Source organism: Mandrillus leucophaeus, unplaced genomic scaffold (genome assembly GCF_000951045.1).
Source record: "Mandrillus leucophaeus isolate KB7577 unplaced genomic scaffold, Mleu.le_1.0 Scaffold459, whole genome shotgun sequence".
Lineage (NCBI taxonomy): Eukaryota > Metazoa > Chordata > Mammalia > Primates > Cercopithecidae > Mandrillus > Mandrillus leucophaeus.
In genome coordinates this window covers 293,603-301,031 of record NW_012104909.1, presented here as the reverse complement: position 1 = coordinate 301,031, position 7,429 = coordinate 293,603, and the positions used below count along the sequence as shown (strand labels likewise).

The window sequence follows — 7,429 nt, the reverse complement described above, 5'->3', positions numbered from 1 at the left end:
TGGGGTGTGTGGTGTGGGGTGGCAGGGAGCACAATTCACTTGCCAGCCCCTCAGGACAGAGTCGACTCCGTGTCCCCCTCCCTTAGCCTAGGTGAAACCTGGCTTTAGGGCCTAAAGGCAAATTGAGGGACTGGTTCTCCAGGTGTCATGTGTGTGGGCTGCCCAGGCCCATGGCTGCTGTTGCCCTGGGGGCAGGGCAGGAGCCCTCAGCCAGCCACAGAGGCCTGGTATATGCCCCGCCCCTGAGCCCGCAGTGGGTGTGGCCTCTGCCCTGGAGTCGGGAGTCATCCCCTTTGTCCTTCCTCGCCCTGGGAGGGCCGCTGGGATGGGGCAGGCCCTCCGCCAGGCGGGCCGGTGGGCACCTGGGCGGGCGAATCCGTCAACTCCCGCGGGAGGCCAGGTGAGGGCAGGAACCAGTGAGTAGCCATATCAACCTCCTCAGGGAGGCTCCTTCCCGTCCTCTGAGGCCGCCCTTCCTCGGAGTCCACGCCCCCGCGGCCAGTTACGTGTTCTGCGTGCTCCCGCCTCTCTGACTCCGGTAAAGGTCCTGGGCCCCTGCGAGCTACCTCTCAGCTGCTGCCCGCGCCAGGTGAGGGGTCGCGGCTCCCGGCGCGTGGTGTCTCCCTCGGGGTGTGCGCTTTGGGGAGGACGGGGCAGGCGAGCGATTGGCGCTCAATTCAGTGCGGGGAAGGGTGGCAGGTCGGACGCTGAGCGGCCTAGGCTGGCGGCGGCGGCAACGGTGGCTGTCTCTGTTGGGTTCTCTGCCACCAGCCGGAGCCGGTCGGTGCCCCGGCGGAGAGACGGGCAGTCGGGCTCCCTGGCCTCGGGGCCACCCCAACTGGGGCACCTGGGGCAGAGGGACCCGATATCTGCTCACGCCCAGGTGCCCGCAGCTCATTCTCGGGAGGATTCGCCAGCGGTGACTGCTGAGAGCCAGTCGCTGTTGTCCAAGGCGAACCGGCAGGCCAAGCATCAGCCCTGGGCCGAACGTGAGGCAAAGAGCCACCGAGGGAGGAGAAGGCTGCGGCCACCACCAGCGCGGGGGCGCGGGGAGAGCCGTCGTCTGACGTGGTGCCGGCACGCAGCGTACCCCAGGAGGCTGTCCTCGTGAGGCCCCTGGCGCTGCATCTGGCGCACAAGGTGCATGGGCCCGGGGCCCCTTCAGCGGGGAACCGTCACCGCGGTCGCCGCAGTAGCTATTGCCGCCGTTGCTGCGGATCCGTTGGCCGAGGACGCCCGGGAGCAGGCAGCAGCTGACCCTAAGGAGAAGTGGCAGCTGCCGCCGCTGCCGCGGAAGGAAAATCCCTGGAACAAAAAGGCTACCCAGCACCTGTCCCCAGCCAGGACAGGTCCGCCGCCGCCAGCGCTGGAAACCCTGGAGTCAGAGTTCGGTTCCCTCAAAATTATAAAAGCAGGAAAACTTAAGACAAATTCAACAAGGCTAGTGATTTCAACGTTATGGAGAATTGGCCAACACCAAGTGAATTAGTGAACACTGGATGTCAGAGCGTCCTCAGCCAAGGAAATAAAAAGCCACAAAATAGAAAAGAAAAAGAAGAGAAGGTTGAAAAGAGAAGTAAAAGAGCAAACAAAACCAGAAAACAAAATTAAATGGTCCTGGTGAAAATGTCAGTGAGGTTGAGGCTCAGTCAAGTAATCAACAAAAGACAGCTAATAAGCACAAGTGGGTGCCACTCAGATGATGTAAGACCAGAGAGTCAAGAAAGACCTGAATCCTGTCAACCTGAAGTAAGTAAATCAACACATAACAATAGAAGAAACGATACATGACGTTAGAGGCGAGATAGAGAAAAAAGAGATGATCAAGATGAAGTTTCCAATGTGAGAAGTGAGGGTGGTAATATCCGAGGTTCCTTTACAGGCCCAGGAAGAGACTGAGGATGGGGAAGAGGAGGAGGCAGAGGAAATCCTCGATTGAACTTTATTTATTTGGTTATCAAGAACATGGTGAAAGGAATGATCAACCATTTCAAACAAAACTTAATACCAGTATGATGTATTACTGTGATGATGGTACAGGTGTATGGGTGTATCCTGTGGAAGAAGCATTGGTTAAAGAGTACATGAAGTGTCAAATTGAAAATTACTTCAATGTAGAAAATTTTGAACGAGACTACTTTCTTTGAGGAAAGATGGATGAACAAAGTTTCTTGCCTATTTCCCTGATTGCTGGTTTTCAACGTGTTCAGGCTCTCACTACAAACCTCATCTCATCTCTTAGAGGCACTGAAGGATGGCATAGAAGTAGAAATTGTGAATGAGAAAAAAGATAGAACCAGAAAAGTGGCCAATTCCAGGCCTTCCTCCTTGCAATGTGCCACAAACAGATTTCTCTCAACTGATTGATTGTCCAGAGTTTGTACCAGGCTGAGCCTTTTGCTCACATTCAGAGTCTGCCCACAATTCTCCAAGAATTGGAAGCCCATTGAACCCAAAGAAAAATACTGAAACAAGTATTCTTCAAACAACGTCTAGAGGGTTGTCTGCCGGTTTGCCTCACTTGGACTCAGAACCTCGGATAGAAGTAAAAAAGAGACATCAGCCAGCCCCAGTGAAATTGAGGGAATCAGTCTCTGTGCCTGAAGGATCATTAAATCAGCTGTGTTCTTCAGAAGAAACAGAACAAGAAGAACTTGATTTGTTGTTTGATGAAGATATTGAACAAATAGGATGAAAAAAACACATTAACTGATTGGTCTGATAATGATTCAGATTATGAAATTGATGACCAAGACTTAAACAAGATTTTGATTGTAACTCAGAAACCATGTTATGTGAAAGAACATCCTGGAGGAGATCAAAGAGGCAACCACATGTCTCAGGTAAAAATTATGTCTGAACTTGCTAAAGTTATCAATGATGGCTTATATTATTAGGAACAGGATCTATGGTTGGAAAACATGAAAACAAACACACAGCCATAAAGATGAAAATACTAAGAACACCCTTTCTCATATAAAAAGATAAAAACAAGTTACTATGGGGGGAAAAAAAAGTCTTTCCAACCTGCTGAATCAAAAGAAAGGTTTAACTCAGTGAGATGAATCTACACATTGCAAAGCATTTTCTCAGATAACTTCTTTCTAGTTTTTATCAAAGGATATTATTTTTCACTGTGGGCCTCAATGGGCTCCCAAATATCTCTACTCAGATTCTACAGAAAGAGCATATCCAACCTGATGAATCCAAACAAAGTTTTAATTCTGTGAGGTGAATTCAAACATTGCAAAGTGTTTTCGCAGACAGCTTCTTTCTAGTTTTTATCGCAGGACATTGGTATTTCACTAAGGGTCTCAGTGGGCTCCCAAATGTCCCTGTGCAAATTCTACAGAAAGAGTTTTCCCAAACTGCTGAATCAAAAGAAAGCTTTAACTCTATGAGATGAATCCACACATTACAAAGCATTTTCACATATAGATTCTTTCTAGTTTTTATTGCAGGATATTCGGTTTTTCACTATAGGCTTCAATGGGCTCTGAAATAACCCAGTGCAGATTCTACAAAAAAAGTGTTTACAACTTTTTGAATAATAATAAAATAATGTTTAATTCTGTTAGATTAACCTACACATCATAAAGCATTTTTACTGAAAGCTCTTTTCCAGTTTTCATTGTAGGATATCAGTTTTTCATTATAGGTCTCAGTGGCTACCAAATAACCCTGTGCATGCAGATTCTACAAAAACAAAACAAAACAGACTGTTTACAGCCTTCTAAATTAAATGAAAGGTTTCACTGTCTGAGTTGAATCAGGACATCGCAAAGCATTTTCACAGAGAGCTTTTATCTAGTTTTTATTGCGGGATATTGATGTTTCACTATAGGCCTCAATGGGCTCCCAAATATCCCTGTGCAGATTCTACAAAGAAAGTTTTTCCAACCTGCTGAGTCAAAAGAAAGGTTTAACTCTGTGAGATGAATCCACACTTTGCAAAGCGTTTTCACAGATAGCTTCTTTCTAGTTTTTATTGTGGGATATTTGTTTTTTCACTATATGCCTCAATGGGCTCCCAAATAACCTTGTGCAGATTGTACAAAAAAAAAAGTGTGCAATTTACTGAAACAAAAGTTTATCTCTGTGAGATGAGTCCACACGTTGCAAAGCTTTTTCACAGATAACTTCTTTCTTGTTTTTATGGCAGGATAATTGTTTTTAACTAGACGCAACAATGGGCTCCCAAATGTCCCTTTGCAGGTTATACAAAAAATGTGTTTCCAACATGTGGAATCAAAAGAAAGGTTTAACTCTGCGAGGTGAATCCACACTTGGCAAAGGGTTTTCACAGATAGGTTCTTTCCAGTTTTTATCATGGGATATTTGGTTTTTCAATATAGGCCTCAATGGGCTCACTAAGGTACCTTCACAGATTCTACAAAGAAAGTGTTTCCAACTTGCTGAAACAAAGGTTTATCTCTGTAAGCTGAATCCACACATTGCAAAGCTTTTTCACAGATAGCTTGTGTTTTATCGGGAGAACCCTCTCCCGATGTTTAACGTGGGTTCTTTTCTATTTCCTAAGTGTCTCAGCTGGGTTGAAAAATAAAGGGAAAGAGCACAAGAGAGAGAAATTTAAAGCTGGGTGTCTGGGGGAGACATCACATGTCAGCAGGATCCATGATGTTCCCCGAGCCAGCAAGTTTTTATTGGCAATTTTCAAAAGGGGAGGGAGTGCACAAATAGGGTGTGGGTCACAGAGATCACATACTTCACAAGGTAATAAAATATAACAAAGCAAATGGAGTCAGGGTGAGCTCACAGGACCACCGGATGAGGTGAAATTAAAATTGCTAATGAAGTTTCTGGCACGCATTATCATTGATAACATCTTATCAGGAAACAGGGTTTGAGAGCAGATAACCTATCTGACCACAATTTATTAGGTGGGAATTTTTGTTCACCTGATAAGCCTGGGAGCACTGTAGGAGACTGGTGCTTATTTCATCCCTTCGGCTTTGACCACAAAAGACGGGACACCTTAAAAAGGGTCATATATAGGTCTACCTTCAGGGCACATTCTCTTTCTCAGGGATGTTCTTTGCTGAGAAAAAGAATTCAGCGATATTTCTCCTATTTGCTTATGAAAGAGGAGGAATATAGCTCTGTTCCATCCGGCTCACTGCTGGCCAGTTCAAGATTACCTCTCTTGTTCCCTGAACATCGCTGTTATCCTGTTCTTTTTTTAAGATGCCCAGATTTCATATTGTTCAAACACACATGCTCTACAAACAATTTGTTCAGTTGATAAAGTCACAGGGTCCTGAGACGACATTCATCCTCCTCAGCTTACAAAGAAGATGATGGGATTAAGAGATTAAATACACACAGACATAGGAAATCACAAGGATATTCATTGGAGAAGTGATAAGTGTCCATGAAATCTTCACAATTTATGTTCAGAGATTACAGTAAAGACAGGTGTAAGAAATTATAAAAGTATTAATTTGGGGAATTAATACATGTTCATGAAATCTTCACGATTTATGTTCTTCTGCCACGGCTTCAGCCGGTCCCTCCGTTTGGGGTCCCTGACTCCCCACAACAATGTTTAGTTTTTATCACAGGTTATTCTGTTTTTCACTATAGTTCTCAATGGGCTCCCAAATAACCCTGCGCAGATTCTGCAGTAAAACTGTTTCCAACCTGCTGAATCAAAAGAAAGGTTTAACTCTGTGAGATGAATCCACACATCTTACAGCATTTTCACAGATAGTTTCTTTCTAGTTTTTATTGTGGAATATCAGTTTTTCACTATAGGCCTCAATGGCTCCCAAATGTCACTGTGCAGATTCTACAGGAAGTTTGTTTCCAATCTGCTGAATCAAAAGAAAGGTTTAACTCTGTGAGATGAGTCTACATATCACAAGTGTTTTCACAGATAGCTTCTTTCTAGTTTTTATCACGGGATATTTGGTTTTTCATTATAGGCCTCAATGGCCTCCCAAACATACCTTCGCAAAGTCCACAAAAAAAGTCTTTCCAATTTACTGAAACAAAAGAAAGGTTTATCTCTGTGGGATGAATCCACATATCACAAACGGTTTTCGCAGATAGCTTGTGTTTAGTTTTTATCGCAGGATATTCGTTTTTTTACTACAGGCCTCAGTGGGCTCCCAAATGTCCCTGCGCAGATTCTACAGAGTGTTTTCAACCTACTGAAACAAAAGAAAGGCTTAACTCTTCAGGAATCTACACATCACATAGCATTTTCAAAGTTCGTTTCTTTCTGTTTTTTTATCGCAGGATATTGGTTTTTTCACTATATATCTTAATGGGCTCCCAAATGTCCCTGCGCAGATTCTACAGAGTGTTTTCAACCTACTGAAACAAAAGAAAGGCTTAACTCTTCAGGAATCTACACATCACATAGCATTTTCAAAGTTCGTTTCTTTCTGTTTTTTTATCGCAGGATATTGGTTTTTTCACTATATATCTTAATGGGCTCCCAAATGTCCCTGCAGAGATTCTACAAAAAGAGTGTTTCCAATCTGCTGAATCAAAAGAAAGGTTTAACTCTGTGAGATGTATCCACACATCGCAAAGCATTTTCACAAATAGCTTCTTTCTAGTTTTTATAACGGATTATTCGGTTTTTCACTATAGGTCTCAATGGGCTCCCAAATAACCCTGCGCAGATTCTACAAAAAACGTGCTTCCAACCTGCTAAATCAAAAGAAAGGTTAAACTCTGTGAGATTAATTTTCATATCGCAAAGAGTTTTCACATATAACTTCATTTTAGTTTTTATCGCAGGATATTGGTTTTTCACTATAAGCCTCAAAATGGGCTCCCAAATGTTCCTGCGCAGATTCTGCAGAAAGTATGCTTCTAACCAGCTGAATCAAAAGAAAGGTTTAACTCTGAGATGAATCCACACATCGCAAGGCGTTTTCACAGATAGCTTGTGTTTAATTTTCATCGCGGGATATTCAGTTTTTCCCTATAGGCTTCAATGGGCTCCCAAATAACCCTGAGGAAGTTCTAAAAAAAAAAAAAAAGTTTCTAACCTGCTGAATTAACAGAGACATTTAACTCTGTGAGATGAACCCACGCGTCGCAAAGCATTTTCACAAATAGCTTCTTTTTTTTTTTTTTTAATGAGATACTCTGGTTTTCACTATAGACTTCAGTTGGCTCCCAAATGTCCTTTTGCAGATCTACAAAAAGATTGTTTCCAACCTGCTGAATCAAAAGATGAACCTTTTTTTTCTTTTAATGTATTAGGAAGTTTTGAGTTATTAATAATAGACCTGCATAATTTCTCTTTTAAAATCAGAAATACTTTAAACATTAAAAGTATAATAAAAATTGAGGAATATACTTAAAACTTAAAATGAATTGAATTTATGTCTTGAAGATTTGTAGAACAAGCATATTACTAAAGAGTTGCTAGTTGAGCAGACTATTCTGC

The 7,429-nt window shown here is 43.1% G+C and overlaps 1 pseudogene across 1 annotated transcript; it reads left to right on the top strand.

Moving 5' to 3' along the window:
• The first annotated feature begins 1,030 nt into the window (after positions 1–1,030).
• LOC105549831 lies at positions 1,031–2,980 on the top strand (annotated as a pseudogene). The gene is made up of 2 exons (XR_001007625.1): positions 1,031–1,688; positions 1,798–2,980. The product of XR_001007625.1 is annotated as a la-related protein 1B pseudogene (transcript).
• Positions 2,981–7,429: the final 4,449 nt, after the last annotated feature.